The sequence below is a fragment of the Coregonus clupeaformis genome, chromosome 14 (genome assembly GCF_020615455.1).
Source record: "Coregonus clupeaformis isolate EN_2021a chromosome 14, ASM2061545v1, whole genome shotgun sequence".
Classification (NCBI taxonomy): domain Eukaryota; kingdom Metazoa; phylum Chordata; class Actinopteri; order Salmoniformes; family Salmonidae; genus Coregonus; species Coregonus clupeaformis.
Window position 1 is genome coordinate 44075398 of NC_059205.1, and position 8423 is coordinate 44083820.

The window sequence follows — 8423 nt, forward strand, 5'->3', positions numbered from 1 at the left end:
AGGGCTGAATACAGATGTGGATTTGGTCTAAGGCTAGAGCAATGTCTACAAAATGGAAGGACCTATTGGAAGGTGTGTGTGTGTGTGTGTGTGTGTGTGTGTGTGTGTGTGTGTGTGTGTGTGTGTGTGTGTGTGTGTGTGTGTGTGTGTGTGTGTGTGTGTGTGTGTGTGTGTGTGTGTGCGAGACAAAGACAGACAGACAGAGAGAAAGAGAGAAAGCACGAGAGAGACACAGAGAAAGAGACAGAGAGAGCGACAGTGTAAGAGACAGAGAGAGAGACAGAGGAGACAGAGAGAGAGACAGACAGAAGGAGACAGAGAGATGATATCCCCCATTGCTCCTCAATACTATTAATGTAATGTAATGCTTGTACAGAGGCTGAGGCACCATTATTTGCTGTAGTGTCACAGTTTGGTTAATAAGTCATTGGCCCATTTTCATTTGTTTCAAGATTCCACAGCTAATTACCATTAATCAACCTACTAACACAGAGAAGCTTCTCTCCTCAACGCTGAATAAGAGCATCATTAGCTGGCTGCAGTGTGCGTGTCTCGCTCCACTGCAGAATGATTGACTGTTAAGCCCTACTCAGTCAGCTGCCATGGGGTTTGTTATGACAGAGAATACACTGCTAACACACATGCACGCGCACACACACACACCATCTCCCAGCAGGAACAACGCTAGCAACCCTGGGCAGGGGAGGCATTACACATTCATCAGGAGAATGAGTAGGATTCTGTGTTTTCACATGCAGAAGTGATTGGTTTTGATAAAAAGGCTTTATCTGCGTTCCCAATGAAAACTATATTTTATGGAAAAAGACGTATGTTTCTGAATGATTTCTGAGCGGCGCATTTTACTGTTCAATTTGTGAAGGATGCTCCTCCCTCACCGCTTTTGCCGTACACGTCACAGGGCATAGCATGGTGCACTAAATCGAACTCCCTCAGTGATAAACCTCTAAGAAAAAAACAAATATTCAGAGCTGAACAGGTGAGTAAGAAATAACAATGCAACAACGACAGCATTTCAACAAGATCCTAAATTCCTCTGACATCTCATCTTCTAAGATCTCTCTCCTTTACCCATTTACCCCTAAACATGATCTAGCTACATCCCTTCTCTCTGATCCAATCTGATATATCCTCTGTATCCTGTGACATTTCACTCCAAGGACTGTGTCCCAAATGGCACCCTATCCCCTATATAGTGCACTACTTTTGACCAGGGCCCATAGGGAAAAGGGTGCCACTTGGGACACACCTAGTCTCCTGCCAGTCAACCTGCATTGTGGAGAAAACGCCAACCCTATCCCAGTCACATAGATGGGATAAAAGTCTAGTGGCAGAGAGAGATAAACAGACCGAAAGAGAGAAACTGAGGTCAAGTCACTCTGGCCTTTCTCTCTGCTTGACACTGATCTCCTGTCATGGGCTGGCCTGAACAGAACCCTGCAAATGAAACATTAGGACAGGATATGAATACAAAACACTTTGAACCTGACTGACTCCAAAGAGCTTGAGTATCCATTGACAGCTGCATTAACTGACTGGGGTATTATGGTATTTGTGTGTTTAGGAAATTGATCATTTGACATGTTTGATTATTGCTCTTCGATGGATAAGGGTAAGGATGTGGTCATGAGGGTTAAAAGGAAAGATTAAAGGTAATATTCAGTTCACTGTGTCAACAATAAACCTGTGATTCTGTGATTTACCCTCCTGTGCCTGACTCCTTCAAATCACATCCAACTGCAGTACGTGCCGTCTCTTGTCCGTGACAGTCTGATCTATTGGGCACACACGTCCCCCTCCTCTGGTCACCCAGGTATCAGCCGTACAGTGGCTGCCTGACCGGAAAGTACAGGTGGCCTACCTTGGCTAAGGACGTGAGGGTGCATGTCTCCTCCTGCTCGGTGTGCGCCCAGAGTAAGGCACCTAGGCACCTCCCAGCGGGTAAGTTACAACCCTTACCAGTTCCACAACAGCCATGGTCCCACTTGTGTATTGACTTTCTTACTGATCTTCCCCTCTCTCAGGGTAACACCACCATCCTGGTCGTCGTTTTCAAAAGCCTGCCGCCTCCTTCCTCTGCCCGGTCTCCCCACGGCCCTGCAGACTGCGGAGGCCCTGTTTACTCACGTCTTCCGGCACTATGGGGTGCCAGAGGACATAGTGTCTGACCGGGGTCCCCAGTTTACATCCAGGGTCTGGAAGGCGTTCATGGAACGTCTGGGGGTCTCGGTCAGCCTGACCTCTGGGTCTCACCCCGAGTCTAATGGACAGGTGGAACGGGTGAATCAAGATGTGGGTAGGTTCCTGCGGTCCTACTGCCAGGACCGGCCGGGGGAGTGGTTGGTGTTCTTGCCATGGACCGAATAAACCTGTTATTCTATGATTTACCCTCCTGCGCCTGAGTCCTTCAAATCACATCACCACACACACACACACACACACCCTGACCTTCAGATATTAACTGTGACCTTTAAGAGCGATCTTCTCTCCCAGCATGCGTCATCACATCAATAAACATTGCCTTCAGACATGGCTCAAGCCATTATCGGTGTGTCACAGTCTACCTGACAGCATACACACACACACACACACACAATCACAAACACACACACACACACTGCAGGCCCTGAGCATCCCCATCAGTGGAGGCTCCTCAGACGAGGAAGGGGAGGACCATCCACCTCAGTGAATTTCATAAAAATAAAAATAGTGAAATATTAAAAAAGTTATCCTTTTAGATAAAACTATACTAAACATATTCACATGTCACCAAATAATTGATTAAAACACACTGTTTTGCAATGAAGGTCTACAGTAGCCTCAGCAGCACTCTGTAGGGTAGCACCATGGTGTAGCCGGAGGATAGCTAGCTTCTGTCCTCCTCTGGGTATATTGACTTCAATACAAAACCTAGGAGGCTCATGGTTCTCACCCCCTTCCATAGACTTACACAGTAATTATGACAACTTCCGGAGGACATCCTCCAACCTATCAGAGCTCTTGCAGCATGAACTGACATGTTGTCCACCTAATTAAAGGATCAGAGAATGAATATAGTACTGGAAGCATGAGCTACAGCTAGCTAGCACTGCAGTGTATAAAATGTGGTGAGTAGTTGACTCAAAGAGAAAGACAAGTTGAACAGTTTTGAACAAATTATTTTCTTCAAAAATTAAGGAAATGCAAGAGAGAGAGAGAGAGCTAGCTATATTTCATAGTATATATTTTTTCACTTTAACTTACTTAGCTAGTTTAGCCTACTCAAACACCCGGCTCAAACAGAGAGGGATGCTATGTTAGCTAGCTGTCTATGGCTATCCAACACTGGAAATCTTCCAAGTCAAGGTAAGCTTTTGGTTTTATTAATTTATTGCCACCGGGACCCACTGGTGTAACTGCTAAACTGTTTGCTGCTGACTGTACAATGTCACTGTACTGCATGATTGTAGCGGGTTTACTAACGCGTTAGTTCTAGTAGCTATGATGACTATGATGTGACAACGATGTAGGCTGTGTTGTAGTGGTTAGCGGTCATATGAAGGTTTGGCATGGAAAGGTTTTTTCGCATTGTCACAGACAGCTGGTGTGTTGTGCGCTGAAGTCCACAAGCGAAGGGAAAAGGTGAGAGGAGGAGAGCACGTAGATAGATGTGAGAAGGAATTATATATACAAGCTGTTTGTATGTGGTTGCTATGAAAATGAACTGTGTGGGCATGTGATCAGGGGTGTATTCATTGCACCGATTCTGTTGAAAATGTTTCTCAAACGGAACGAAACAGGGATAAACTTGAATTTGTCCAATAGAAACTCTTGTTTGCAACTGTTGGACTAATGATTATACCCTAGATCAGCTAGATGTAGGCAAGAGTGTGCAGGGCAGTATTGAATGTGTCACTGTCTGTCACCATGATTACTCCAAATTCTCTCAACCTGTGCACCTACATTGTAAACTTTAAACCATAGGCTAGGTTGTAGCAACCTCATGATGGGTACAGGGAAAATTATAGTATCATGTAGTAGCCTAAACCTATCGATGTTACATTGAGCTGGGTGAATGAAGTATGAATGACAGTCATCCAATATGCTATTATAGAAATAAGGCCATGTTCCCCCCAAAAATTATCATCCTCCCTCATCTTAAACGGCACCAACCGCCACTGGTCCCCATCCCTGTCAAACTATAAATGTCAAAACTGTGATCCATGGAAAGACAGATCACTGGTGGTGACGTCTAAGGATGTGCACTCCTCTAAGATCTCAATAGGTCGTCTTTTTAGTACTATTCTTCTCTAACCATTTTTTATTTAGAAAGATTGATATACAAGCCATACAATTCTGATAGAGATTTACAATATGTAATCTCAAATGATTGATTATTTAAAAAATAACTCTGTCCCACCGTGTGCCAGTCTTCCACAACCATGCAGGGCTAAATCATATGCATTTATGTTCCTTCTTTAATGCATTTTTGGAATCGCAAATGCTGTCATTACAAACCACAAATGTATCCTACAAAACTACTTCAGGTGGGGGAAAAATTCCCCCAGATTTGCAAAATACTACATAGAAATGTCCCTACACTTCCAACACTTCCAAGTGCACAACGCTTGTTTTCCAACACTCCCTGTTGCTTCCTGAAATCATGGCTGACAGCTGCAGTACAGGTGTATTGTTAGATGAAAAATGCTGCCGCTGTAGACTAGCTCCCTCTTGTGTGTGTGTGTGTGTGTGTGTGTGTGTGTGTATGTGTGTGTGTGTGTGTGTGTGTGTGTGTGTGTGTGTGTGTGTGTGTGTGTGTGTGTGTGTGTGTGTGTGTGTGTGTGTGTGTGTGTGTGTGTGTGTGTGACACAAGCTCAGTCACCACTCAGTCCCAACAGTTACAATTACCCTTTCTATCACAGATGACAACTTGTAGTTTGAACTGTCCCTGCACAGGTGAACGATTGTAGGCTCCACACTGTCACAGTACAATACCCTGCAGGACCACATTTAAGTTGTCTGGAGACAATAGCTGTCTAAAACACCAGACAGTCAGGGGCCATGGTAAATTAATTTGGGTTGCCAAGGAAACCAGTGGCTGCAGAGGGAACAAAATGTATCTAGCAGGCACAGGTTTCATTTCAAATTGAGAACAGAAATGTATACTGAACAAAAATATAAACTCAACATGTAAAGTATTGGTCCCATGTTTCATGAGCTGAAACTAAAGATCCCAGAAATGTTCCATATGCACAAAAACCTTATTTCTCTAATTTTGTGCACAAATTTGTTTACATCCCTGTTAGTGAGCATTTCTCCTTTGCCAAGATAATCCATCCACCTGACAGGTGTGGCATATAAAGAAGCTGATTAAACATCATGATCACTACACAGGTGCACCCTGTACAGGGGACAATAAAAGGCCACTAAAATGTGCAGTTTTGTCACATAACACAATGCCACAGATGTCTCAAGTTTTGAGGGAGCGTGCAATTGACATGTTGACTGCAGGAATGTCCACCAGAGCTATTGCCAGAAAATTCTATCTTCATTTCTCTACCATAAGCCGCCTCCAATGTCGTTTTTGAGAATCTGGCAGTACGTCCAACCAGCCTCACAATCGCAGGCCACGTGTAATCACGCCAGCCCATGACCTCCACATCCGGCTTCTTTACCTGCGGGACAAAAATGTAAATGTAAATCTGAGACCAGCCACCCGGACAGCTGGTGAAACTGAGGAGTATTTCTGTCTGTAATAAAGCCCTTTTGTGGGGAGAAACTCATTCTGTTTGGCTGGGCCTGGCTCCCCAGTGGGTGGGTCTATGCCCTCCCAGGCCCACCCATGGCTGCGCCCCTGCCCAGTCATGTGAAATCCATAGATTAGGGCCTAATTAATTTATTTCAATTGACTGATTTCCTTATATGAACTGCAACTCAGTAAAATCGTTGAAAATGTTGCATGGCTTGATGATTAGTTGATTATTTGAATCAGCTGTGTAGTGAAAGGGCAAAAATCTAAACATGCACCGCTTGGGGTCCCGAGAACCGGGTTTGGGAAACCCTGTTGTAGTGTCATGTAAATGCACATAATGCTCATTCTAGACACTCAGGGCTCCTGAGTGGCGCAGCAGTCTAAGGCACTGCATCTCAGTGCTAGAGGCGTCACTACAGACCCTGGTTTCGATTCCAGGTGCACAATTGGCCAAGTGCACAATTGGCCCAGCGTCGTCTGGGTTTGGGCAGGGTAGGCTGTCATTGTAAATAAGAATTTGTTCTTAACTTACTTGCCTGGTTAAATAAAAAGAGTATTTTTTAAATATTCCCCATGTAATGTTAATGAGGAGCTAACATGGCTGCAATATAATGTTGAAGTGTCAGGTAAATGCATGTAGAAACCACATTGGCCCAACTCTCTAAATACATGTCTCTGGTTCATATACAGTCATTGCTCTGGGCCCAGATTCACAAAACCTTCTTAAGAAGAAATGTCTTCTTAACTGCAATGTTTCCCTTAATTATAGACTTAAGAAGAAAGTTAAGCAAAGTTGCTATTCCTCAAAAATGTTCTTGAAAATTCTCTTGTGCTATTTGTTATGTTTCTCCTTAAGCAAAACGTTTTTGGAAATGCTCTTAATTCCAAGACAGCTAAACCCTTGACTTAAACTCAGGGCAGTGAGAGAAAAGTTTCAGTAATGATTATTTTAAACCCAATAACATGTTTTAGAACAGTATTATAAGTAAGAAAGTATGAAAATGTATGCACTCACTAACTGTAAGTCGCTCTGGATAAGAGCGTCTGCTAAAATGACTAAAACAAAAAGAAATATGCTAACATATATAATATAATAATATGCCATTTAGCAGACGCTTTTATCCAAAGCGACTTACAGTCATGCGTGCATACATTTTTTTTTTTTTTGTGTATGGGTGGTCCCGGGGATCGAACCAACTACCTTGGCGTTACAAGCGCCGTGCTCTACCAGCTGAGCTACAGAGGACCATGATTGCCATTTCTAGCTAAATAGCTAGCTAAAACGGTTACCTAGCAACACACATCTTAAGAAGATTTGTAAGAAAGATATTTGAGAAGTTTGCAAGAAAATCATTCAAACTTAAGATATTGTTGAGGAATTGCATTTACGAACTATCTTATGAAATTCTTATTTTTTTCCTTAAGAAGCTTCTTAAATTTTGTGAATCTGGGTTCTGGTTACTCTCCCGAGTGGCGCAGTGGTCTAATGCACAGCATTGCAGTGCTAGCTGTGGCACTAGAGATCCTGGTTTGAATCCAGGCTCTGTTGTAGCCGGCCTTGACCAGGAGACCCATGGGGCGGCGCACAATTGGCCCAGCGTCGTCCACTGTAGGGAATGGCCGGCAGCGATGTAGCTCAGTTGGTAGAGCATGGCGTTTGCAACGCCTGGGTTGTGGGTTCAATTCCCACGGGGGGCCAGTATGAAATAATAATGTATGCACTCACTAACTGTAAGTCGCTCTGGATAAGAGCGTCTGCTAAATGACTAAAATGTAAATGTAGTACGCCTATCTTTGTCTGTAACTTCTGTGTTGGATGACGTCACAGGGTTTCCTCGGTAACGCGCTCTTGAATTCAACACACAGAGCTATCGAAGGGGACAGCCGCGTGAAATTCAATACGAGGGGACAGGACCACTTGACAGGGGTCGTACATCCAGGCAAGTGGACGTAGGTAACTTTTAATCAAACAAATCGTCAATGAAGAGATGCTTTCAGCACCTCACGTGATTAGACAGTCGTTTTTCTTCCCTGCGCACTGCACAGATTTGCTTTCCAAAATTGACGTCCACTAAACTTTAATGGAATAAGTTGCACATTGCGTGGTTTAAAAAAAGGAAGAGCAAATTCCATAACTCTTAGAGGGCAATAGAACACTACCGCATTGGCCCTTTTTATGGTCTTATCTGGATTTGATTATACAGATAGACAGGGAAATTGAGGTTTTGGGCGCATAGGTATTTTATATCAGCTAATCACATACATGGTGCTTTCAAGACAACTGGGAACTCTTAAGAAAACGAGTTGAAATCATGGTGTCAGTGATCTTCAGGTCAGAAAGTGGTTGATGCATGCAACGTCTGAGCAGGGGAATGCTGTTTGGATGTTATACCGCGTTCAAAACAACTGGGAACTGAGATTTCCAAGTTCCCAGTTGTTTTGAATGCAACATTAAATGACGCGCGCAGGGCGGGTCCTTGCCGCCCATCTATGATTGGTTCAGATTTGGTCCGGACAGGACCAAAAACCAATGTCCGTCGATGTGGAAATCAAGGCCGGTCCGGACTGCATAAAAAAAACATCCAAAAGGTGTCAGTGTTGGTCTGTGCTTACTGATGTGTAGCCTACAGTTGCCTGAAATTAACTTTTATGAATGCCTATCTACGTGGTAAGC